At 37.0% G+C, this 27592-nt stretch overlaps 2 pseudogenes across 1 annotated transcript in view; both read right to left on the bottom strand.

The window, feature by feature from the left end:
- LOC144309018 (elongation factor 1-alpha 1 pseudogene) overlaps positions 1 to 12806 on the bottom strand; it is a 76285-nt pseudogene extending 63479 nt beyond the window's left edge. The window contains exons 1-3 of the transcript XR_013375161.1: positions 12789 to 12806; positions 11579 to 11629; positions 9386 to 9515 (exon numbers count right to left, since the gene is read on the bottom strand). The product of XR_013375161.1 is annotated as an elongation factor 1-alpha 1 pseudogene (transcript). The remainder of the gene's footprint in view (positions 1 to 9385; positions 9516 to 11578; positions 11630 to 12788) is intronic.
- A 7785-nt stretch (positions 12807 to 20591) lies between these two features.
- Positions 20592 to 21199, bottom strand: LOC144308879 (nucleophosmin pseudogene; annotated as a pseudogene).
- Positions 21200 to 27592: the final 6393 nt, after the last annotated feature.

The following is a 27592-nucleotide window of genomic DNA, read 5'->3' on the forward strand; positions in this document are numbered from 1 at the left end:
AGATGTAAGTATATAGCAACAAAGGCCTACCTCAAGAATCAAGAAAATATCAAAATATCAAATAGACAACCTAACCTTACACCTAAAGGAGCTAGAAAAAGAAGAACAAAGAAAGGCTAGAGTTATTAGAAGAAGGGAAATAAAAATTAGAGCAGAAATAAATGATATAGAAACTAAAAGAACAGAACAGATAAATGAAACCAGAAGCTGTTTATTTCACAATATTAATAAAATTGATAAACCCCTAGCCAGACATACCAAAAAGAAAAAAGGACCCAAATAAATAAAATCACAAGTGAAAGAGGAGAAAGAACAGCCAAAGCCACAGAAATCTAAACAATTATAAGAGAATATTATGAAATAATATATGTCAACAAATGGGACAATAAGGAAGAAATGAATAAATTCCTAGGAACATATAAACAACCAAAGTTGAAACAGGAAGAAAGAAAACTTGAACAGATCATAACCAATAAAGAAATTGAATCAGTAATCAAAAATCTCCCAAGAAACAAAAGTCCAGGGCCAGATGGCTTCACAAGGGAATTCTATCAAGCATTTAAAGAATTCATATTTTGCGGGGATCCCTGGGTGGCTCAGCAGTTTAGCGCCTGCCTTCGGCCCAGGGCGTGATCCTGGAGTCCTGGGATCAAGTCCCACATCAGGCTCCCTACATGGAGTTCGCTTTTCCCTTTGCCTGTGTCTCTGCCTCTCTCTCTCTCTCTCTCTCTCTCAATCTCATTCTCTCTCTGTCTCTCATGAATAAATAGAATCTTAAAAAAAATAAAAATAAAAAAATAAAGAATTCATATTTTTGTGAAGCTGTTCCAACAAACAGAAATGTAAGGAAAACTTCCAAGTTCATTCTAGGAGGTCAGCATTACCTTGATTCCAAAACCAGACTCCACTAAAAAAGAGAAATACAGATGAATATTCCTGGTGAACATGGATGCAAAAATTCTCAACAAGATACCAGTAAATCAAACCCAACAGTAAATGAAAAGAATCATTCACCATGATCAAGTGGGATTTATTTTTGGGCTGTAATACTCATTTAATATTTGCAAATCAACATGATACACTACATTAATAAAAGAAAGGAGAAGACTTTATGATCCTCTCAATAGATGAAGGAAAAGCATCTAACAAAGTACAACATCCATTCATGATAAAAACCCTCAAGAAAGTAGGGATAGAGGGAACACAACTCAACATAATAAAGGCCATGCATGAAAAACTCACAGTTAATATCATCCTCAATGGGCAAAAACTGGGAGCTTTTTCCTCTATGGTCAGGAATAAGAAGACATGGATGTCCACTCTCACCACTGTTACTTAATACAGTACTGGAAGTCCTAGCCACAGCAATCAGACAACAAAGAGAAAAAGCATGCAAATAGGCAAGGAAGAAGCCAAACTTTCACTATCTGCAGATGACATGATACTCCACATAGACAAGACAGAAGACTCCACCAAAAAATTGCTAGAACACATAAACTCAGTAAAGTCGCAAGATATAAAATCAACAAACAGAAATCTGTTGCATTTCTGTATACCAATAATGAAGCACCAGAAGGGGAAATCAAGGAACTAATCCCATTTAAAATTGCACCAAAACCGTAAGATACCTACAAATAAATGTAACCAAAAAGGTGAAAGATATGTACACTGAAAACCAAATAAAACACTGATGAAAGAAACTGATTTTAGATTGTGACTCCAATAATAACACAAAACACAAACACTATAATTATTCACACCATTGTATATAAGAGTAAAAAAAATGTAAAATTTCATTAGGAGAGGCTTGGGGGCACCAAGGTGGCTCAGTTGGTTAAGTCATCATTCGGCTCAGATCATGATTCCAGGGTCCTGGGATCAAGCCCCACAACAGGCTCCCTGCTCAGCAGGGAGTCTTCTTGTCCCTCTCCCTCTCCCCTTCACCTTTGCTCCTATGTGCTCGCTCACTCTCTCTCTCAAATAAATAAAATCTTTAAAAAAAAAAGAGAGAGAGAAAGGGACACCTGGGTCACTCAGTGGTTGACCTGGGTCACTCAGTGGTTGAGCGTCTGCCTTCTGCTCAGGGTGTGGTCCCGAGGTCCCGGGATCAAGTTCCACATCAGGCTCCCAGAGAGGAGCCTGCTTCTCCCTCTGCCTGCGTCTCTGCCTCTCTCTCTGTGTCTCTCATGAATAAACAAAATCCTTAAAATTAAATTAAAAAATTTAAAAGAGAGAGAGAGAGGTTTGTTTAAATAATAAACGTATACAGGAGAAAAAAGAAACCATTGCAAGTATATGCACAGGTGTGCATCTATGCATTATGTATGCATATGTATACATTCATGATCATGGTTTATTGTTAATTGCAAAAAATACACCATGTTTTGTAAAATCTTTCATTTGTTTAAAAGTACACTCAAAGGACGCTTGGGTGGCTCATTAGTTGAGTGTCTGCCTTTGGCTCAGGGCCTGATCCCAGGGTCCTGGGATCAAGTCCTGCATCAGGCTCCCAGCAGGAAGCCTCCTTCTCCCTCTGCCTAGGTCTCTGACTCTCTCTTATGAATAAATAATCTTTTTTTAAAATTAAAAAATAAAACTATACTCAGTGAAGGTATAAGGACATAGGTACTCTCCCACAAGGCTGGTATGAATACAAAGTTTATAATCATTTGGAGGGATATTTAGCAATACTGAAAATGACAGCCTTTAAAAGCAATTAACAACTCTTACAGAAGTCTATACCACAGATCCATCTTCAACAATACAAAAATATATATATGCAAAGCTATTCTCTGTAGCCATGTTTGCAACTGGAAAACACTGAAAAGAATCTAACTCTCCATACCCGTAAGATTAAATAAACTATAGTGAATTAAAACAATGAAGCAATATCAACGTGGATGGAACTGGAGGGTATTCTGCTGAGTGAAGTAAGTCAATTGGAGAAGGACAAATAGTGTATGTTCTCATTCATTTGGGGAATATAAATAATAGTGAAAGGGAATATAAGGGAAGGGAGAAGAAATGGGTGGGAAATATCAGAAAGGGAGACAGAACATAAAGACTCCTAACTCTGGGAAACGAACTAGGGGTGGTGGAAGGGGAGGAGGGCGGGGGGTGGGGGTGAATGGGTGACGGGCACTGAGGGGGGCACTTGACGGGATGAGCACTGTGTGTTATTCTGTATGTTGGTAAATTGAACACCAATAAAAAATAAATTTATTAAAAAAAACAATGGAGCAATAAAAAAATGTACAGCAATAATTTTTTTTTTTTAATGAGAAAGATCTCTATAGATCTCTATTACCTGATACAGCGCAACTTCTTCCAGGATATACTAGAAATGGAAAAAAAAATCAAATTTCAAGAGATCAGCTGCAGAATACAACCTCTCATGTAAGAAAAAAAATGAGATATACAAAATTATGCATGTATAAGTTCACTTCTGCAAAGGAAATTCAAGGAGTATAAATTCAAGGAGTATAAAGCAGAAACTACTAAGACTGATTATATTATATATAGGGAATGTTTTTCTTATGTATAATATTTGAGGAGTGACATTTCTCTCTATAAGCCTTTTTGTATAGGTCTGACACTTAGAACTATGGTAGTATTTCACACAACCAAAAATATAAATGTGTATTTCAACATAACCAATACGTGGGGGAAAACCCAAAATGGAATACAAAAAACAACAAACCAAACTGTGAAACTAATGGGGAACATAAAAAATTTAACTGGGCATATAAGAACTAAGTAAAGAACTAAGTAACTTTAGAAACATTATGTTTTACTATAAACTTAAGACTAAAGATGAACTGTACACAAATACTGTACTCTACTTAGGAAATGTGCTCCTCAGAGGGAATATTCTGGTAATTTTAAAACTCTCTGTTTCAAACATAAAAACAATCAAAAAACTAACATTTTAAAATTAAGGGAAGTATATATATCAAGAATAGTAAGAACCAGGTTTTTTACTTCCATAAAAAGGAATTACAATGAAGAAAAATGGGAAGACTAGAAGAGAAAGAACCCTGTGCTTTTATTTGGAATCACACATATTAATATGAATACATGGTTTTACAGATACATACAACCACACACATACACATATGTACAGAAAAATACAGAAAGAATGGTGTCTACATGTGACTACAAACATATACTTCTTAACGGTTCAGAGGACCTAAAAACAATGATATCCCCAAAACAATGAGCACACAAATAGTGTCTTCTAAAAACCATTCTCCAATAACAGGAATCAGGGTTCCTTTGAAAAATGGTTGATTCCGGAGTTGGGTGAGGAAAAAATAAGATGTGCCTAACACATATTCGTATAAGAAAGGAGGACAATGCTCAAAAAACATGGAAGCATATCAAAAGGACACAGGAGGCAATCTGAAGAAAAGTCCAGGGGCTAAATCTGATAGTTATTACAACAAAATGATAGCATTAAGATTATAACCAAAACAATGAAATAAGTATCAATGAGTCCATACTAATAAATATTTGATTAAGTAAATAAAATGGGGAGAAAAGACAGCTATTCCTTACAGACTTGCAATTATTAAACACAGAAGGAATATTGGAAATCCTGAATAACCTTGAAACAAACACTAACATAATCATTATGGAAAGTAAGAGGCATGGAGGGATAAAATCAGTGGGTAAAAGTATAAGAAACATTGCATTTGCATAATCTCAAAGTATATCCCCACAAGATACATATAAAATTGAAAGGAAAAAATAGTAATTTTACAGTAGAAAACTTTGGTACACTTTAACCAAGAGATAAAAGTTAACATCATATGTATTAAGACATAATGACAACACGTACATATGATACACAGAGAATGGCACAGCATTACTTCTGTAGCATTATTGCCAGGACAGCATAACATGAATTAAATCATGAAAAATGGCAACAAGGGGTGCCTGGGTGGCTTAAGTCAGTTAAGCTTCTGACTCTTGATCTCAGCTCAGGTCTTGATCTCAGGGTCAGGAGTTCAAGCCCCACAGTGGGCTCCACACTGGGAATGGAGCCTACTTAAAAAAAAGAATGCCAGCAAGAGGACAGTTCTTAAAACTATCAATTATTAAACAACTATTATTAAAATGTGGGGGGGAAATGCTGAAACAAGCCATCACAAAATTTCTGGCAACAAATATTTAAAGTGAAAATCTTGCTGATAAATAGATCAAAAAAGTTAAATTTTAAAATTTCTTTTAAGATTTTATTTATTTGAGAGAGCTCGAGAGGAAGAGGACAAGCAGGATGAGGGGCAGAGGGAGAAGCAGATTCCCCACTGAGCAGGGAGCCCAATGCAGGGCTCGATCCAGGAATCAGGATCATGACTTGAGCCGAGGCAGATTAACCAACCAACCAAGCCACCCAGGCACCCTCCCCACTCAAAAAGTGAAAATTTTAAAGTTAAAAATACGGTAACTAAAATTAAAACATAAATGGACAGACTCAACAGCACAATGGAGATGGCAAAAGAACTTAAAGAGATAAATAAAAACTATCAAATAGAGAAAATATTGAGCATAAATGTACAAAGGCTCAGGGAACTATAATAACAGAAGGAAGAGAAAGAGAGTAGGACTGAAGATATCTGAGAAAATAAATGCCTGAAAACTTCCTAAAATCTGCAATAGACATACCTACATATTCGAGAAACCAAGAAAACTTCAAAAGGGATAAACAAAGAAATCCATAGTCAGGTATATCATAATGAAACTGCCAAAAAGTGAAGCCAAAGCAAATATTATATAGGCAGTAAGAGAAACATAAAATACTACCACATAGAGAAATAATAATTCAAATAACTGATTTCCCAGCAGAAATTATAAAAGCCAGAACAAAGTAACACATATTTAAATGGCTGAAAAAAGGAAATATCAGCCTAAAATAATCTACCGAGAAAAATTACTAGCAGGAATGAAAATATAATAAAGACATTCTCAGATGATAGAAAACTAAGAATATATAGCCTCTGAGGGCTTCTCTATAAGAACTGCTAAAAGAAGTGCTTCATGTAGAAGGGAAATACCAGAAGGAAACCTGAATCATCAAGAATAAAGAGTAACAAATATTTATCTGGATAATCCAACAGATTATTTATCTTTCTTGAATTCTTTAAAATTATTTTAAGGATGAAAACAAAAGATATGAACATCTTCTGATAGTTTTCAATGTATGCCAATGTAATACATGACATTACAGCATAAAAGATAGCAAGTTAAAGGACCTAAATGATGTTAATGTTTCTACATTCCAAATTATAGGGTCAAAGAGACAGTCAAAACTTAAATATGTATTGTGTAACCCCTAAAGCAAATACTTTAAAAAGCTATATAAAAAGATACAGTTAAAAATAATAAAATAAATGGAAAACTAAAAGGTATCCAAATAACCCAAAAGAATGCAAAAAGGGGGGGGGGGGGGAGAACAAAAAAGAAACAGAAAACAGTAAGTAGTAAACCTAAATCCAAATATATCAAAATTTACATTAAATACAAATTTTGGGGGTGCCTAGATAGCTCAGTCAGTTTTAAGTGTCTGTCTTTGGCTCAGGTCATCATCCTGCAGTCCTGGGATAGAGCCCCACATCAGGCTCCCTGCTCGCCAAGGAGTCTGCTCTTCTCTCTGTAGCATTCCAGCTGTTCTCTCTTCAAATCTCAGGCCAAATTTGTAGGTTTTCAGGATGATCTGAAAGTTATCTAGGTAAGTTGGTGGGGACAGGTGACTTGAGGACCCTACTCTTCCGACATCTTGCCCTGCCCCATAAGGAGTTTGCTTCTCCCTCTCCCTCTACTGCTACCCCTGCTTGTGCTCTTGCAGTGTCAAATAAATTAAAATATAGATAGATAGATAGATAGATAGATAGATAGATAGATAGATAGATAGATAGTCAGTCAGTCTAAGGGCACCTTGTGGCTCAGTGGTTGAGCATCTGCCTTTGGCTCAGGTAGTGATCCCAAGGTCTTGGAATTGAGTCCCACATCGGGTTCCCTGAAGGAAGCCTGCTTCTCCCTCTGCCTCTCTCTCTGTGTCTCTCATGAATAAATAAATAACAAAAATTTTTAAAAATATAAGTGTGTGTGTATATATACAAAGCCCAACCACTAAAACTCAAACACAAAAATTGTCAGGATGACCAAAAAAAAAACAGAAAAAGAAAAAATCAGGATGCCTGGGTAGCTCAGCAGTTGAGCGTCTGCCTTTGGCTCAGGGCATGATCCCAGTTTGGGAATCGAATCCCACATCAGCTCCCTGTGAGGAGCCTGCTTCTCCCTCTGCCTATGTCTCTGCCTCTCTCTGTCTCTCACGAATAAATAAGTAAATCTTTAAAAGAAGAAAAAAGGAAAAGAAAAAAGTCATTTAAAGAAATCTTATCAGGGACACCTGGGTGGCTCAGTGGTTGGGCACCTGCCTTCAGCCCAGGGCATGATCCTAGAGTCCTGGAATCGAGTCCTACATCAGGCTCCCTGCATGGAGCCTGCTTCTCTCTCTGCCTGTGTCTCTGCCTTTCTCTGTGTGTGTTTCTCACAAATAAATAAATAAAATATTTTAAAAAAATAAAAAATAAAGAAATCTTATCAGGCCACTGCCTAACAACTAAGATAATGGAATGGAGACTTTAATGACTACCTATGACAAGGTATATAGTCTGCAAAAATAGTTTAGAAAAGTAATTAAACAAGCAGATGACTGCACCCCACAATAATCAACAACACAAACCCTAGGGAGAGAGGAAATACTGATTTCCAGAGCCACCATACTACCAAATTCAAAGTGCCTACTTTTCAAGAAAATTTTTCATTAAAAAATTATTAGGCATCTAAACAAACAAGTAAGTATGGCCCATTCACAGAAAGAAAAAAGTTAGCAGAAAGGGTCCCTAAGCCCGGACATTAAACTTTGTAGAAAAATCAACTATCATAAATATGCCAAAGAGCTAACAGAAACCATGGACAAAAACCAAGAGAACAGCATATCAATAAACAGAAAATAACAATAAATGATAGAAATTACAAAAAGGAAACATATACAAATTCTAAACTGAAAAGCACAATAAACGAAATGAAAAATTTTAGAGGGGTTCAACATAAAATTTCAATAGGCTGAAGAAAAAATAAAGGACCATGAAGATAGGTAAATTAAGATTATTCAGTCTGAGGAATGGAAAAGGAAAAAAAAGGAAGAAAATGAAAAGAGCCTAAGAGACAACATTAAGTGTACCAACACATGCAAAATGAGGCTAGAACAAAATGATTCATGAAGAATATCTGAATAGTAGCCAATCTCCATATCTTAAAATTCAATGAACCCCAAAGAGAATAAACTCAAAGACGTGCACAATGAGATGTAGTATAATCAAACTGTTGAAATCCTCCCCCTAAAAATGCTAAGAGCAAGGAAAGAGAAGCAACCCATTATCAGAAATCAGAGGCCAGAAGGCAGTGCAATGACATATTTAAACTGCTGAAAGAAAAAAGCTGCCAACCAATAAATCTACATCTGATAAAAATATCTTTCAAAACTAAAGGAAAAAGATCAGCTTATAGTATGACAGCATGAAGAACCCGAGTGACCTGCTGCTCCCCACTGAAAGTGATGAAAACTATTTTTCTTTAAAAGCCATTTAAAGCCTCTGGAAACTGATCTAAGGACAAACAGCAAATGAAACATATAGTCAAGAACAACTTCAAAAATCCACTAACAGGGCAGCCCGGGTGGCTCAGCGGTTTAGCGCCGCCTTCAGCCCAGGGTGTGATCCTGGAGACCCGGAATCAAGTCCCATGTCAGGCTCCCTGCATGGAGCCTGCTTCTTCTTCTGCCTGTATCTGTGCCTCTCTCTCTCTCTCTCTCTCTGTGTGTGTGTCTCTCATGAATAAATAAATAAAACCTGAAAAAAAAAAAAATCCACTAACAAATATGAGTCTCTATTTGAACCAAGACCATTCCCCTTCCCTCCCTCTCTCATCTTGAGCTCAAGGAAAGGGAATCTCTACTCCAGATTCCTGCAACCAAGAACACAGGGCTCCCTTTCCACCCCTCCCACCAAGACCCAATTCAGAGGGCTTTCCTCCCAGGAGGAACAGTTTCTTATCCAGCCCCCAGCTGCCTGTTAACAGGGTTGAGAGTCCTGGGCAAGTGTGGTTGAAAGGTAGGAGTTCCAGCCCTTTCAGCCCCCCCCCCCCCCCCCCCCCCCGGTAGAATGTATAATTTATTGGGTGTGGTGCATGGAAAACACTGGGGCCCTGACCATCCTTGTCCTGGGTTGTGAAGAGAGAAAAGCAAACCCTGATGACATCTGGCTGCACTTGCCCCTCCACAACCTACTGTCACTCAGAAAGAAATTTGCCTTGTTCCTACCTCATCACCAGAGACCAGGCTTTTGTTTGAGCGAAGAAGTAGACATTAAAACAGATAGCTCTTAATTTCTTCCCAAAAGGACTGACTTCATTTGCAAGAGCATGGAGAAAGTCCCAAGTCTAAAGGAGACCTAAAAAACAGTGAGGTTGTAATAAAAGCCAGTTAGCAGATTCAAAATATAGAGGCTGAACTAACTGTAGGTAAGCTAATTTGCAAGAAAAGAACTGCAGACTAAAACAAGTGGGAGGAGCCCTCCTAGGGTCAGAACAAATATCAAATACTAACCTCAAAAACTATTTCTTCAAAGGACCCACATTTTGATTGGATTAACATTCAAAGTAGTTTATGCCCCAGGGCGTTGTGGAAAACAATTAGTTCCCAGTAAGGGGATCTTGGCTGCTGGGTGTGGACAGGGAAAGACAACCTTAACAAAACCAGTCATCCCAGGGTAACTGTGGGCATATTCAAATTGCCCCTCCCTGAGGACCAATTTCTGAGGATTAACCTTGTGGGAAAAAAAGACTACAATGAGATACGACTTCACATCCACTAGGATGGCTAGAATTGGATGAAGTCAGATAATGACAAGAGTTGGTGAGAATGTAGACAAGTTAGAGCCCTCATACACTGCTGCTGTGATTGTAAAATGGCGCAGCCACTTTGGAAGAATCAGGCAGTTTCTCAGGCAATTAAACATTGCTACCATATGACCCAGCAAAAACAGTCTTTAAGTATACACCTAGAGAACTTTTCTTGTTTAGAAAGAGTCCTAGCAAAAGAAAAAAAAAGTATACACCTAGAGAAATGATAACATATGTCTACAAAGAAATTTATACATGAATGTTTTAGCAGAATTATTAATAGCCTAAAGGTGGAAACAACCTAAATGTCCATCAATGAATGAATGCATAAACAAAATGCGGTAAATCATAATTTGAAACATTATTCAGTCATAAATAGAATGAAGTACTGATACACGCTATAACATGAACTTTGAAGCATTATGCTAAGTGAAAGAAGTCAATCACAATAGACCACGTATTATATGATTCCATTCATACAGGATGTTCAAAACTGAGATATCTATAGAGAATAAAGGTAGATTAGGCATTGCCTAGGGCTGAGCAGATAGGGTTCAAGGGGATATGCAGTTATGGCTAAACGGCATGGACTTCTTGGGTGATGAAAATACTCTAAAATGACTGTAGTGATGGCTGTACATAGATTAAAAACCACTGAACTGTACACTTTAAGTGAGTAATTGTATGGCGTGTGAATTATATTTTATCTATCAAAACAGACAGGAAAAATTAAGACATTTCCAGATAAAGAAAATCTGAGGGAATTTCTTCCTAATAGGCCTACCCTACAAGAACTGCCAAAGGGACTTCTTCAGGCTAAAATGGAAGGATAATAGAAAGTAACTCAAAAGCGTAGGAAGAAATAAAGAACATGGGTAAAGATAACTACATAGATAAATATAAAAGCCAGTACTATTGTGTTTTTGGTTTGCAACTCCTCATTTTTTTTCTATGACTTAAAAAGAAACGAACAAGCTGATCCTATAACTCATATGGAACTGCAAGGGACCCTGAAAAGCCAAAATAATCTTGAAAAAGAACAACAAAGTTAAAAGAGTGGCACTTTGCAATTTTAAAACTTACTACAATCTACAGTAATCAAAATAGTGTGGTACTAGTATAATGACAGATACAGAGACAAATGGAATAATTTTGAATGACCTGAGCTAAACCTATATACATCTATGGCTAACTGATTTCAACAAGAGTGCCAAGACCATTCAATAGGGAGTGGACAAGTCTCTTCGATGTATGGTGCTGGGACAACTGGCTATGTGCATATAAAAAAATGAAGCTGGACCTCACATCATATATAAAAATTAACTCAAAATAAATCAATGGCATATATATAAGAGCTAAAACTATGAAGTATTTAGAAGAATACATAGAGATAAATCTTCATGACTTTGAATTTGACAAAAAATTCTTAGATTTGACACTGAAAACACAAGCAACGAAAGAAAAAAATAGACAAACTGGGCTTCAAATTTTTTAAAAATTGTACACCAAACCAAAGGACATCCTAAAGTATGAAAAATACCTACAGAATGGGAAAAAAATTTCCAAACCATATATAACAGTTGAGAATATATAAATAATTCTTACAACTCACCAACAAAAATACCCAAATTAAAAAATGGGCAAAGGACTGGAATAGACATTTCTGCAAAGAAAACAAATGATCAACAAGCACAAGAAAACATGCCCCAAGTCAGTCTTTAGGAAAACGCAAATCTAATCAATGACATACCACTTCAAACTTATTAAAATGGTTCTAATTTTCTTAAAACAAAACAAAAACAAAGAATAACAAGTGTTGGCAAGAAGCATGGTAATTCCATGTGTAACCTATAAAGAAATCCCCATACTATTTTCCACAGTGGCTGCACCATTTTAAATCCCAAAAGCAATGTACCAGGGTTCCAATTTCTCTACTTCCTTTCCAACATTTCCTGTGTTGTTGTTTTTTTTTTTTTTTTTTAATTAGATTCTGCCTTCAACTTAGGAGAAACTTCAAATGCCCCCTGTTACTGTAATCCAGATAACAGGCACTTAAAAATTAAAAATTCATCTTTATTGACACTTCTTTTAAAAATTTATCTTCAAAATTTATTTAAAAATTACCCATCCTAGAAGTAGTTCCACACGTCACAAAAGTTTAAGAAATGCATGGGAAATAAAACCACTGTTTAAAATAATGGTTACCTCTAGGGATGAAGGAAGAAAAGAGATGCATTCAGGAATGGGTACACAAAGAACTTCAACTATTATAGCAATGTATTATTTTTATGTTTGGATGATGAATACTGTATTTTTTTTTGTATCTCTCATTAAGTTAGTTATGTTTATATATCTTAAGTACTTCATAACATATGTAGAAAGCCCCCCAAAAAAGACAAAGGAAAAAAGTTAATCTTATACTCCCTCATCACCTCTTCCACCAAAGACACAAGATCATACTAGGCATCTGCAACTTACTTTTCTCACGTAACTATTGTAATAGCATTCTCTAGATCAAAAGTGTGTAAAGAGGTAAATCTGTTTCTATAGCTGCAAAGTATTGCATAGACACAAACGTCCCACAATTTACTCAAACATTTTATAGAAGGTTATGCAGGTTGTTTCCAGTTACACGTCATAAAAACAAAGTTGCAAATTTTTTACTGTCTTCCCCCAAAAATATTATGCTTAATATAAATTTATTTTCACCAAGAGATTTGAACACGGAAAATCTAGCTCTTTTCCTACTGAGTAATCAAGGTAAGACACAAAATAATTTAACAATTCCCTCAGAGATTACCTGTACGCACGCACACACCTACCTCTGAACAGAACAATGCACTTTCAAAACAAATGATAAGTATTATATTACCCAGAAGTCATCTGAAACATAAAGGACATTAAAAAAAATTTTTTTTTAAATCTAGCCTACAATGAGTATGTTAAAATTGATTAGTTTATCAAAACTACAACGTTTGCTAGCGAAATACAGCATGAAGAAAATAAGGGAAAGTAGGTCCAACAGGTTAGGCTGCTCCTGAAAGCGCTGTGGGGAGAAAAAAAAAATCTCTCATTTTGGGCCCGCATGGTGTCAATAAAAACCCATTTAAACAAGGAAAAATGAAAGGGAAACGGCTCAGAATCTCTCCTACGAGCTACTATCCGCTTCATCAGTGGTGGTAAGGTGACTAAATAAGGAAATTACTTTCCGATATTTTAAAAAAAGGTGAGAGACAGAAAAATGAAAAACAGGCCGGCTTCTCCTCCCTCCCCAGGCCGGCCACGCGATTCCGAAGTGTGTAGCCTTACTACCGGACATTTCTCTGGCGGATGTGAAGCTTAGCACTCACCACAAAACAAAAGTTGGCGAGTTTCTGTACTTTCCTCAGATTTGTTCATTGGCTGCTTTCCAAACCTAGTAAGCTGGCAGTACTCACCCTCTCAGTACGAAAGCCGCCATCTTAGGTTTTAGATGAGCTCTAGGGGAAAAAGTGATAAAAGCCTGGAGCGGGCGTTACAGCAAAATAAGTCCCGCGCCCAACCGCCGTGCACTGCTGAAATGGCTCCGCCAACAACGTGACCCAGCCTGCCTGCGGCCCCTCCCCCAGTTTTCCAGAGCCGGTGCCCTTCCTTTTAGGCACAACCTTTATCCTCATTGAAATTGCCTCATTCTTGCTTCTTTTCTTTCTTTTCCTTTTAGTTTTTCATCCCAAATTTGTTTTACCTTTGCCACTACTCCTTTCTTCTTTCTACATTCTAGATATCTCTGGTTCTCCTCGACTTTCAGTTACCTCATACATGTACAGCATTTTATAATAGACAAAACTGTCTTTCTGTTATTTTACCAAATTATTATAATACTATAAGGTAAGCTGGGAACTGAGTTTCCCAATTTTACAAATGAAGAAACTAAGCCCAGAAAAGTGGACCAATTTTCCAAAAGCTGCAACAGCTAGTACATGTTAGAGTGCACAGAACCTAATTCTTTTTGCTTCAGTGAGCCCCGTTCTGCTAGAGATCGAGGTCTAATTCATCCGACTAATTGAAAAGATAGGAAAAATAGAAAGAGTGTGAGCCTAAATTCATATAGTAAGTCAGTGACAAAACTGGATTCAAAACAAGTTGCTTCCTTGTTTAATTCTGTGACAGAAAGCAACTTCATAAAGGGGTTGAGATGCTGTTCTCTGGCCCAAAATTCTTTCCTCTTTTGACTGAGCTCAGCCCTGACACTTTTAAGAAACCTCTAAAAACGTTTATTTTATTCTGTCCCGCTCCATGCAGGAAAATACACTAAACATGTTTTAAAAACGAGGCTGAAACTTCTTTGTGAAGCATTGTTCATGAATGATGTGAAAGAGTGGTGGGTGAGGGTTTGTGCTGTGTAAGTATGGAAAAGACAAGTTAGCAGTCCTGATCCCTTTCCAAAGGTATAGTTTTTCTCTCCATTCAAATGTTATCTCTAGGTTTGTACAAGAACCCAGCATAGAATACCGAATACCTCGTATTTTATTTATTTTCATCATTACTCTCTTTTTTTATTTTGATAATAGTCACTCTCAAATAGAAGTTAATCGTAGATAATTGTGTAAACTTCTGGGCCTTGATTTATGGCAATTCTTGTGTAAAATACTGCATGGTGCCATTCTGTATTGTCAGTAATCCATGTAGTGAGATGAAGAGGTCTTAGCTTAAGTTTGAGGTGTGTAATTACCTGGAGTTTAGACAAGTTTGAGCACATCTTGGAAACTGGTAGGGCAGGCCACTAGAAGACAATTGCAGAGAAAACTCCTGATCTCTTGAGAAATAACTTATCCTAAGAGAAGAGGGAGTCAAACAATTTAGAATAAATGGAAAATCAATTCTGAGTATTGCAGGGGATTTGGTTGTACTACAAAGTGTATTTATTTTGAACTAGGTATACAACATCTCTCTGTGGCAATTTAAGGGTAGGTAGAAAAGTGGAGAACATTAAGTGAAACCTATTTCAGTTTTACTCTGATGACTGTCATAACTTTTTCTGTCTAGAACAAATGACCATTTGGATTTAAAGGAAATACATGTAAATAAATAAACAGCAGGAAGCATTAATAGAACAATAAGCTTATGAAATTGTTAGTTAATTTTAGGGGGGGGAACCCTGATGCATTGTTTTATTTAGTGGTGTTTCAAATGAAGAAGTGCTGTAACAGGGGACCTACGGGGAGAAAAGCTCTGTTAATTCACAGCAAAGGTAGAAACTTCATACCCCTACCTCTACCCCTCATATTTCTCCTAGTCTACCTGCCTTGATGCCAAGAAAAATGCCTCCAGAAAACACCAGAGACAGAATTTTCTGGCCAGGCTACAATATTTGCTCTTCAAGGCTGATCCTGTTGTCCTCCTGGACTCCTGGTCCAATTAGTACCTGCTCCATTCTCTCTAAGATCCCAGTTTTCCTCTTTCATTGCAATTGTTTCAAAGGTAAGAAAAATGACTCCTCCAAGTATATAAAATCCAAATAGGGAAAAGAAGAGTTGGGGTTTCACCATCAACTGGCAGACTCTCAGTTGGAGAATTTACAAAGATAATTTCACAGGCAATGATCTCTGGGACAATAGTTTCTCTTACTTTTGCATTTATTTTTTAACACAAGCAAATGAGTAATGAACCTGTATATGACAGTCCAAATGATAGATGCATGCATAGTTAGACTGGAATACATTGATTTGAGACATGAATTGAGAAAAGGTACAAGTGATATGGCAAACAGGAGACCAGATATAACAGAATTTATTCATTCATTATGAACTTGCATGTAGGGGTGCCTGGGTGGTTCAGTCCATTAAGCATCTAACTCTTGGGTTTCAGCTCAGGTCATAATCTCGGAGTCGTGAGATTGAGCCCCAAGTCAGGTTCCACACTGCTTGAGACTCTTTCCCTCTCCCTCCCCCTGCACCCCTCTCCCCAGCTCACATGAGTGCACTTGTGCACTCTTTCGAATAAAAAGAATAAATCTTAAAATAAAAAAGAACTTGCATGTAAAGAATAGGGCTACACAAGACGGTGGTAGAGAATACAAATATGAATGAAACCCAGTATTGGTCCTCAAGATTAGGCTCAAGCTGGGGAGGGGAAAATAAAAGGAGTTTTAGAAGAATTACAAGGAGTATCTTTATATCAGACACTGTACTAGGATTAAGATGGGAGTAAAAGTAAGGTTTGATATAAAAAGATGGGGATGAATTTACCATGATTTTTAGCCTCAGGGAAATTACAGATCAGTGGAGAAAAATAAAACATGAAGCTAGATAATGTTTTTTATTAGAGGACTCAAGAAGATGAAAAAGTATTTAATACATATAGTACATACATTTCACACCTACAATGATTTCTAAGATGATACATGTTGCAAGGCACTGTACTAAGTGATGTAGGGTATGGGAAGAACAACAACAAGAAGACATCTATAAATGTGCTTTGAACTGTTGAGGGCATTTATACAAAATGAAGATGTATAATGAGACTTGTAAAATCACACAACTTCCTCTGTGTAAAGTTGACCTGTCCTGAAGATCTTTTGTTGAAACGTAATTCACATACTATAAAATTCATCATTTCAAGGAGTATGATTCAGTAGTTGTTAGTACACTCACAGATTTGTGTAACCACCACCACTATCTAATTTCAGAACATTTTCATTACCCCAAAAGGAAACTCCATACACCCATAATCACTCATCCCCTCTCCTTCCTCCCACAAACAAGTTCCTGGCATTGGGATGCCTGGGGTGGCTCAACGGTTGAGTCTTTGGCTCAGGGCATGATCCTGGGGTCGGGATCCAGTCCCACGGGAGCCCGCTTCTCTCTGCCTCTCTCTCTCTCTCTCTCTCTCTCTCTCTGTGTCTATCATGAATAAATAAATAAAAGCTTTTTAAAAGAAAAACATGTCCGTGGCAAATTCTAATTTATTTTCTGTCTTTATGTATTTCAGATCCCTTCTGAAAATTTCCTGTAAATTAAATAATACAGCAGGTCGTCTTCTGTGACTGGCTTTTTTCGCTTAGCATGATATTATCAGGGCTTATGCATGATATAGCATATATTAGTACTTTATCTTTTTTCCATTCCTTTTATGATTAAATAATATCTCATTGTATGGAAACACAACATATTGTTTTCCAATATGCATGTTTGAATTATTTCCACTTACTAGTTCTTATGAATAATGCTGCTATGAACATTTGTGTACAAATTTTTGTGTGGATACATTTTCAATTCCCTTGGGCATATAACTGGGTATAGAATTGCTGGATAATATGGTAGCCCTATGTTGAACCCTTTGAAGAATTGCAAACTGTTTTCCAAGGCACTGTGCCATTTTAACATCACCACCAGCAAGTATCAGAGTGCCAATCTCTCCACATCTTCATTAACATTTGTCATTTTAATTATAGTTAGCTTAGTAGGTGTGAAGTAGTATCTCATTGTGGTTTTGATTTACATTTCCCTGATGGATAACAAAGTAGAGCATCTTTGTATGTACTTATTGGCCATTTGCACATCTTCTTTGGAGAAATGTCTATTCATATCCTTTGCTCATTTTCCAATTGGATTATTGGTCCTTTACTATTGAGTTGAAATATATATATATATATATATATATATATATATATATATATATACCTGGATATGTGTTCATTATCAGATATGTGGTTTGCAAATATTTTCTCTTTTTCTATGGATTTTTTCAATTTATTGATGTGTCATCTAAAGCACAAAAGATTTTAATTTTGATTAAGTATAATTTATCAGTTTTTCCTTTCATTCCTTGGACTTTTGATATCATATCTAAGGAACTATTCTATAACTTAAGGGCATGAAGATGTACACCTAAGTTTTCTTCTAAGATTTTTATAGTTTTATCATTTACACTTAGATTGTTAATCTAATTTGAAATATTTTTTGTATATTGTGGAAAAAAGGTATCTAACTTCTTTCTTTCACATGTAAATATTCAGTTGTTACAGCACTATATGTTTAAAAAACCAGTCTTTCTTTGTAGGTAATTGATCATAAAATGTGAAGGTTTATTTCTTTTATTTTTTTTTAAAGGTTTATTTCTGAACTCTCAATTCTATTTCATTTATTTATATTTCTAACCTATGACTCTAACACAAATCTTGATTACTGTAGCTTTGAAGTGAGTTTTAGAATTAAGAGGTATGAGTGCTAAAACTGTATTCCTTTTTTTCTGGATTGTTTTCAGTATTCTGGTCCTGGGACTCCTGGATGGCTCAGCGGTTGAGTGTCTGCCTTTGGCTCAGGGCATAATCCCGGAGTCTTGGAATCCTGTCTTGCATCGGGCTCCCTGCATGGGGCCTGTTTCTCCCTCTGCCTATGTCTCTGCCTCTCTCTCCTTGTGTCTCTAATGAACAAATAAATAAAATATTTTAAAAAATAAATATTCTGGTCCTTTGTGGTTTCATATTAATTTTAGGATCACCTTGGCAATTTTTGAAATAATCAAGCTGGAATTTTGATAGGATCTGGTTTTCTTTTTTTTTTTTTTTTAAGATTTTGTGCATTTATTTGAGAGAGAGAGAGAACACAAACAGGGGGAGTAACAGAGGGAGAGGGAAAAGCAGGGCTCAGCCTCAGGACCCTGGTATCATGACCTGAGCCGAAGGCAGACACTTAACCAACTGTGCTATCCAGGTGCACCAATAGGGACTGTGGTGAATGTGTACAAAATTTGGCAGAGTATCAACATCATAACAGTATTAAGTCTTCCAATCCGTGAACATGGAATGGATGTTTTCCCACATATTTAGTTCTTAAATTTTTATTAATGATATTTTGTACCTTTTTCATGTATAAGTTTTGTACTTTGTTGTTAAATTTATTCCTAAGTGTTTCTGATGCTATTTTAAATTTAAAAAATTTAAAGGTTATTTATTTACTCATTCATGAGAGATACAGAGAGAGGCAGAGACACAGGCAGAGGGAGGAGAAGCAGGCTCCATGTAGGAGCCTAATGTGGGACTCAATCCCAGAACTCTGGGATCACACCCTGAGCTGAAGGCAGATGCTCAACCACTGAGCCACCCAGGCATCCCTTAAATAAAATTGCTTCCTTAATTTCACTTTCAGATTGTTCATTGCAAATGTGTGAAAATATAACTGTTGTATGTTGGTTTTGTATTGTACAACCCTATCAAAATGATTTATTAGTTCTAGTTCTAGTATTTTTATGGATTCCTTAGAATTTTCTGTATACAAAATTATGACATTTGAAAGTAGATAGAGGGGCAGCCTGGGTGGCTCAGTGGTTTAGCACTGCCTTCGGCCCAGGGCGTGATCCTGGGGACCCGGGCTCCCTGCATGGAGCTTGGTTCGACCTCTGCCTGTGTCTCTGCCTCTTTCTCTGTCTCTCATGAATAAATAAATAAAATCTTTTAAAAAAAGTAGATATAGTTTTATTTATTTCTTTTTTAATTTAAATTCAATTTGTTGATTTATACTGTATTATTAATTTCAAGGGTAGAATCCAGTGAAGTTTTACTTCTTTCTTAATTTGGATTTATTTTATACCCTTTTCTTTCCTAATTTCCCTGGACAGAATCTCTACTACAAGAGTGAATAGAATAGAAGAGGAAGAGTAAGGAGTGCTTGTGTGGAACAGTCAGTTAAGTGTTCAACCCTTGGTCTCAGGTCTTGGTCTCAGAGTCAAGAGATTGAGCCCCATAGCAGGTTCCCTGCTGAGCGTGGAGTTGGCTTGGGATTCTTTCTCCTTCTCCCTCTGCTCCTCACACTTGTGCTCACTCTCTCTTTCAAATAAATAAATAAATCTCTTTTTTTAATAAGTAAATCTTTAAAAAAAAGTAGTGAGAGGAAAATATCCTTGGCCTATTCCTGATCTAAGAAGAAAGGGTTTTTATTGGTGCTGTATTAGCTTCCTATTGCCACTATAACAATTTACTGCAAAGTTAGTGATTGAGTGTAACACAAAATTATTCTCTTAACATTTCTGGAGGTTGGGAATCTAAAATCAGTTGCACTTAGTTAAAAACAAGATGTCAGGAGATCTGTTTCTTCTAGAGGATCTAGGGAAGAATCTGCTTCCTTGCATTTTCTTGCTTCTAGAGACTACATGCATTCCATGGCTCATGGGCTCCATCCTCCATCTCCAAATTCAGTAGTGTAACATCGTCTCTAATCTCTCATATTCTCTCTTTGACTCTGATCCCCTGCCTTCCTCTTATAAGGAAACTTGTGATTACATTGAGCACACCCAAATAATCCAGCATAATCTCCACATCTTAAGATCTTACTAACATCTTGTAAAGACTATTTTACTATGTGAAATAACATAGTAACATATTCACAGTTTCTAGGAATTAGAACAGGAGCCATTATTCAGCCATCAAAGGTGCCCTTCTTCAGTTTGGGCAAATTCTCTTCTATTCCTACTTTGTTGAGTGTTTTTTGTTTTGTTTTGTTTGTCATGAAAGGGGTTTGGATTTTGTTAAAGTTTTTTCCTACATCTACTGAGATGATCATGTGTTTTTTGCACTTTATTCTATTAATAGGGTGATTGATTCTTATATATTGAACCAATCTAGTATTTCTGTAATAAATTCCACTTCTTCATGACATATAATCCCCTTTATATGTTCCCAGGTTCAGTTTGATAGTATTTTGTTGAAGATTTTTGTGTTTATATTCATCAAAATCATCATCATCGTCGTCTTCGTCGTCATCATCATCTTCATTAGCAGCAAGTTTTACTTTTTTCTGTGGAAACATGCTACCACTTCCAGGGGCAGAATGCTTTCCAGATATACTAAGGAGTTTCATATCCTCTTCTTTTTCATCTTTTGACTCTGCATCTTCCTCCACAGCTACTAAGTGCTGTCCACTAATATGCACAGGCCCCGAACCACATTTCAACTGTAAGACTACAGGTGGTGTTATTTCAAAGCCCCCAAGGGACACTGTTGGCTGTACAGACATCTTCAAAGTTGCCAGTGTGACTTTAATTGGACCCCCTTCATAATTCATTGCCTCTGCTTCAACAATGTGCAATTTATCCTTTGCACCAGCTCCCAAACTGACCGTTCTTAAAGATAACTGGTGCTCATTTTCATCATTATCCACCTTAAAGTGGTAATCTTTGTCAGCTTTTACTTCACAACCGAAAAGATAGTTCTGGAGCCTCAAGGGGCTCATGTCCATGTCCAATGAATCTTCCATGGGGTGGTAGTTTGCACTTAGTTGGGAGAGAAGGCAGAAGGAGGCACACGACTACTGTTCCACAGAACAGCCACACAGGAGGGAATCACACCAGGGGCTATTTACTTTTCTTTTTATTTTATGTTCAGATTCAGGAAGAATATTCATATCTCTTCGCATTCATAAAATGTACTTTCAAAGTCTTTTTTCATGACCATTAAAAATAAGTAGAAACAAAAAAATAAGTAGAAACATGTATATGGGAACACACATATTTCCTTTTGCCTCAGGCTCTAATATGGCTCAGCACAGCACTGCAGTTTCTGTTTTTATTAAAAGTTTCAATATTTTGTTCATCATAGATTTTTACATTAATTTTAATTTTAGGGGATCCCTGGGTGGCTCAGCATTTTAACACCTGCCTTCAGCCCAGGGCATGATCCTGGAGTCCTGGGATTGAGTCCCGCATCAGGCTCCCTGCATGGAGCCTGCTTCTCCCTCTGCCTGTGTCTCTGCCCCCACCCCCATGTGTCTCCCATGAATAAATGGATAAAATTTAAAAATTTTTTTAATTTTAAAGAAATATTGCATTCATGACCTCACACCTACTAGAATGGCCATAACCGAAAAGACAATGAGCATTGGCAAGAATGTGGAGAAACTGAACCTTCATACATGTATTTCTGGTGAGAATGTAAAATGAAGGGATCCCTGGGTGGCTCAGCGGTTTAGCGCCTGCCTATCCTGGAGTCCCGGGATGGAGTCCCGCGTTGGGCTCCCGGCATGGAGCCTGTTTCACCCTCTGCCTGTGTCTCTCTGCCTCTCTCTCTCACTGTGTCTATCATGAATAAATAAATAAAATCTTTAAGAAAGAGAGAGAATGTAAAATGAGGAATAGTGTGGCAGTTCCTCAAAAAATTAAACCTAGAGTTAATATATGATCCAAAGGTTCTTCTGCTAAGTATATGTCCAAGAGAATGAAAAACATGCCCACAGAAAAACTTGTTCATAATAGCATTATTCATATAGCCAAAGAGTGGAAATGAGTCAAATGTCCATCACCTGATGAATGGATAAACAAAATTTAGTATATTCACACATTGGATGAATTTTGGAAACATTATACCAAATTAAAGAAGCCAATCACAAAAGACCACATATTCTATAACTTACACAAAATGTCTAGAACAGACAAATATATAGAGACACAAAATATTTGTGGTTGCCTAGGGCTAGGAGGAGAGAGGTTAAGGGTTGATGAAAATGAGAACTGACACTTATAAGGTCCAAAGATTCTTTCTGGGGCAGTGAAAATGTCCTAAAAATAGATTATTGTGATGATTGCACAACTCTAGATATACTAAAAATCATTGTATTGTGCACTTTTTTTTTTTACAATTTTATTTACGTATTTTTTTAGTGAACTCTACACACAACATAGAGCTTGAACTTACAACCTTGAGATCAAGAATTGCATGCTCTATTGACTGAGCCAGCCAGGCACCACTATATTGTGCACTTAAAAGGAGTGAGCTTGGGAAGCCTGGGTGGCTCAGCGGTTGGGCACCTGTCTTTGGTTCAGGTCGTGATCCTGGGATCTCAGGATCTGGGATCAAGTCCCACATCAGGCTCCCTGCATGGAGCCTGCTTCTCCCTCTGCCTATGTGTCTGCCTCTGTCTCTCACTCTGTGTCTTTCATGAATAAATAAATAAATCTTTAAAAAAATAAAGGAGTGAGCTTTATGGTATGTAAATTATATCTCAATAAAACTAAATGAGTAAACAAATATTGAAATCTTATTTATTACTGAGTTTTTGATGCTCTCTTAAATTTTACATCCAAGGCAAATGCCATATTTCACCCTTCCTGGCTCTGGAAATCAGTGACTCCCAAAGGCTTCTTGCATAAACTCAGATGTTGCCCAAAATTGCCTGAAATTCCAACCATTAAAGATTGTCCCTTTAGCCTAAATTCTTCACTCCTTTTAGAATGCTAATTCCTTGGGAAATATCAGAAAGGGAGACAGAACATGAGAGACTCCTAACTCTGGGAAACGAACTAGGGGTGGTGGAAGGGGAGGTGGGCGGGGGGTGGGAGTGACTGGGTGATCTGGGTGATCTGGGCACTGAGAGGGGTACTTGATTGGATGAGCACTGGGTGATATTCTATATGTTGGCAAATTGAACACCAATAAAAAATAAATTCATAAAAAAAGGAATGCTAATTCTTCAAGAGGAAGAAGAAAATATCTCAGTAAGTTTTGTCCATTATTGACATCTTGTAGTAAAGTTATTGGTTATTTTCTCCAGAGTGTTTCTTAATAGGAAAGTGTCAGACAATAAGGCTCTGAAACAGAAGGAGCACCAGGGATGAAAAAAGTCTGGGAAAAAATCTTAAGGGCCATAAAAGCAAACTGTGCCTTTTCAGAAGCCTGGGTGGCTCAGCAGTTGAGCATCTGCCTTTGGCTCAGGGCGTGATCTCGGAGTCCCGGATGAGTCCCACATTGGGCTCCCCATAGGGAGCCTGCTTCTCCCTTTGCTTATATCTCTGTCTCTCTGTGTGTCTCTCATGAATAAATAAAATCTTAAAAAATACCTGTGACTTTTTAATATGAATTTCCTATGATCAATTTAATATTTATTAAATACCTACCTACTTTGTGTCAGGCTCTGGGCTAGGTGCAGGCGTATAGCAGCGAAAAGGATAGACATGTTCCATGCCTTTAATGACTTCACAATCTGGTAGGAGAGATAGACCAGTAAAGACCTCATTTTGTACAATGTCAAGTATTGTGATAAATGTATGAGGTAATGCACAGAGGAGGGGAAGTTTTAGGGCTTGCACAGTGCTTTATAGTTTACAAGCATGTTCTCTCACCCCTGATCTCATTGGATGTTCACAATACTCATTTGAGTTGATTAAGTAGAGATTGGTATTCTCATTTTTACACATGAGAAAACTGAGGTTATGCTGAATGGTAGTGAGGACTAGAATCCAGGTTTCATAATCTTTTCACTACATCCTACAACTTCTACACACAGGGACTTGCCTATTCTCCTTGTCTCACAGTGCTGGAGCTATAAGAGATATGCTTGGATGAGTTTCATTTTCTGTCCTCCCTCATACCCCTCAAAATCTGCTTTCTTGGATATTTCCAAAAACACAGTCAACACTTGAAAGGTATAAAGGAGGCAGGAGTCAGTAACTACATCCTTAGTTAAATGATATATACAACTGTGCTGGGATATACTAGAGTTCCTTTTCATAAGTTCTTTGCCAGCCTCTTGCTTTTTTGCCAAATAGAATAATAATGGCATTATTGATCACTTCTAAACAAAAAACTCAGTCTATTCAAATGTGAACTAGACCTCATTGCCTATTGTACTCTGTTTAATTTCAGGAAAATACAAAACATGTCTGTGATTTATTTGCATTTATCTCGTAAAAATGTTTAGAAAAAGCTATGTGCTGCCGATACCTCTTGTGGCTTCTTTAGTAAGCTTTTTTTAAAAAAACTTCTTTTAAAGATTTTATTTATTTTTTCATGAGAGTCACACAGAGAGAGGCAGAGACATGGGCAAAGGGAGAAGCAGGCTCCATGTAGGGAGCCCAATGTGGGACTCCATCCAGGGACCGCGGGATCACACCTTGAGCCAAAGGCAGATGCTCAACTGCTGAGCCACCCGGGCGTCCCTAATAAGCTTTTTAAGTTACCTTATGCTGTTCTTAAAACTAGGTCCTCTGTGACAAGGATGGTTATTTGTTATTTGTTTTTGATATGCCAGAGTGTTGCAAGTTGGCTCAAATGGGCTGTGCATTTTGAATTAGGTTTGAAAGCTTCAGCCACAGAGTGAAAAGCAAAATTCTAAATTTAGTCATAATATCCTCATTCAGATCTCAGGCTTCTCAATCAGATCACTTTCACACTTTAAACTTAGATTCTAGGCATACCCTAAAGACTGAGGTCTTAAAAGTCATCTCCTGCTTTACTCTCCTCACCTTTATACTCTTTCACTTAAACAAACAAACAAACAAATATGAATTGCTCTTCCTTAGTGACTACACAGAAAGGTATCAGGCCTCTATTGAGGTGGATAGAATTTGGTCTACATAAAAAGAACATACTAACTTTGCCTTAGCCTAGAGAATCTCTGGGTGGAATGGTTAAAGATAGTCCTAACATTCCAAGACTATAAATTCCTGGATGCTAAAATAACTAAAGTTTTAAAGATGAACTAATTTAGATTTTTTCCTCTAGATTTTATTTTTAAGTAATCTCTACACCCAACATGTGACTTCAAATCACAACCCCAAGATCAAGAGTTGTATACCCCACCAACTGAGCCAGCCAGGCACCCCTAAACTGAACTGCTATGTCTAAGAAAGCTAAGAGGCAAAAGACACTATAAAAAAGTTTCTGAAAAATTTATTAAAAAAAGAAAGAATAAACGTTTCTGAGGTTTTATAACAGTAATAACTAACCCTTATGTTGTATGCCAAGTATTAGTCTAAGAACTTTATGTGTATCTGCTCTTATTTGTTCAGAAACCCTATGAGATTGTTCTACTATCCCATTATATAGATGGAGAACAGGAGGCACTGAGAGATTAAGCAACTTGCCCAAAGTCACATAACTGGCAGGTGACAGAGCTAGGATTGAAATATAGGCAACTAGGATCAAGATCCATGATATACTACACTATAAGAGGCCTTGTTAAAAGACTTGTTCCTCCTCTCCCTTTCACTCCCAAATAACAGCTCTCAGGTTCTTTGAACTACGTATATATATTTCATACATATACACATATATGTATATATATATATGCATATCCCTTTGGCTTATTGCTTTATATTCTATTAAAATGAGTACAGTCTATTTTTATAACGAGTGGGTTTTGTTCCAAAAACTTGATTTTAAGTTCTTGGGAACTCAGACTGCATCTTCCCATAGAAACAGCATTATGCATATTAATTAAACTCTCAGGCCAGACTGTAGAAATCAAACTTTTGTAGAACTAAACCATAGGAATAATAGAACTGATCCAAGCATTAGGTCTTAGAAGAAGGTCTTGTTCATGGGATGGAATATAGGGGGAGGGAAGGGAAAAAATCCAAGCTCTTTTTCTTGAGCAGAGAGCCAGTCCACCAACAAAATATTCAAATAGGTAAGTTTACTTTTTGTAGCCCCTTGCTTTACAGAGCTCCTCTTTCAGGCTCTTGAGTGCCAAAACCCTCAGGTTCATCCTAAGAGATCACCTACCTACGTACTAGTTTCTATTGCTAACATAACAAAATAACACAAAACCAGTGGCTTAAAATAATAGCCATTTATTAGCTCACAGTTCCCATGAGTTAGAGGTCTGGTATAGTTTAACTGAATCCTCTACTCAGGTCTCACAAGGTTAAATAAAGGTATTGCCCAGGGCTGCAATTCTCATCTGGGCCTCATGGTCTTCTTCCAAGCTCAATCAAGTTAACAAAATTCAATTATTGCATATGTAGAACTGAGTAGCTGTCAATCAAGGACCACTTTCAGCTCCAAAAGGCGGCTCACATTCCTTTCCATTTATCCTCTTCCATTTTCAAATCAACAACAAAAAACTTTTTACACATCAAATCCCGCTAGTACTTCAAATCTCTGACTGCCTGCATTGTCACTAGTTGAGGAAACTTTCTACTTTTAAAGAAAGATCCCATTGATTAGATCAGGCCTACCCATAAAATCTATTTTATGGTCAAGTGATTTAGGACTTTAATTTCATCTGCAAAAACACTAGATTAGTGTTTGATCAAATAACTGATAAAAGGTGTGTGTGTACACAAGGAAGCCAGGAATCTTTAGAAGGCCATCTTAAATTTCTTCCTATCATACCACTAAAGTCTGCTAGGCCTCACAGAATGACCTACCCTTGCTACCAGAACCTAAACTCTCAGTTCCAGATATCCTAATATTTATGTGTCACGAAGCAAAGTAAGCTAATTATAGCCTGTAGGCAATGGACCATTATTTGACATAACTATACTAATAAATAAAAGTCTAGTAGCTGTTCTAACTCTACTAGAGGTATTTATATACATAGAAAGAAGGTGCTTATTAATCTAAAAGTGATTTCATATAGTTTGTTTTCAGGCAGTATAACAAATTTATGAGAATAATTCAGGCCATTTGATGAAAGATATTTAGGGACAGAGGTCAAGACCTACTTGGGAACCTACTCTTACCTACTTTATTTCTCCAAAGTTTAACTTTGCCCCTTCCTCCCACAGATTTTCTGAAAATTCACTTTATTTGCTTCTCAATGGCCCAACTGCCTGTTGCATCAGGGGCCTTGGAGAAGAGGGAAGTATGTAAGGGAAGAGAAGAGTAGAGGTGACAGTAGATGCCAATATGAAATATCATTTGTGATCAAGTATT

Source organism: Canis aureus, chromosome X (genome assembly GCF_053574225.1).
Source record: "Canis aureus isolate CA01 chromosome X, VMU_Caureus_v.1.0, whole genome shotgun sequence".
Classification (NCBI taxonomy): domain Eukaryota; kingdom Metazoa; phylum Chordata; class Mammalia; order Carnivora; family Canidae; genus Canis; species Canis aureus.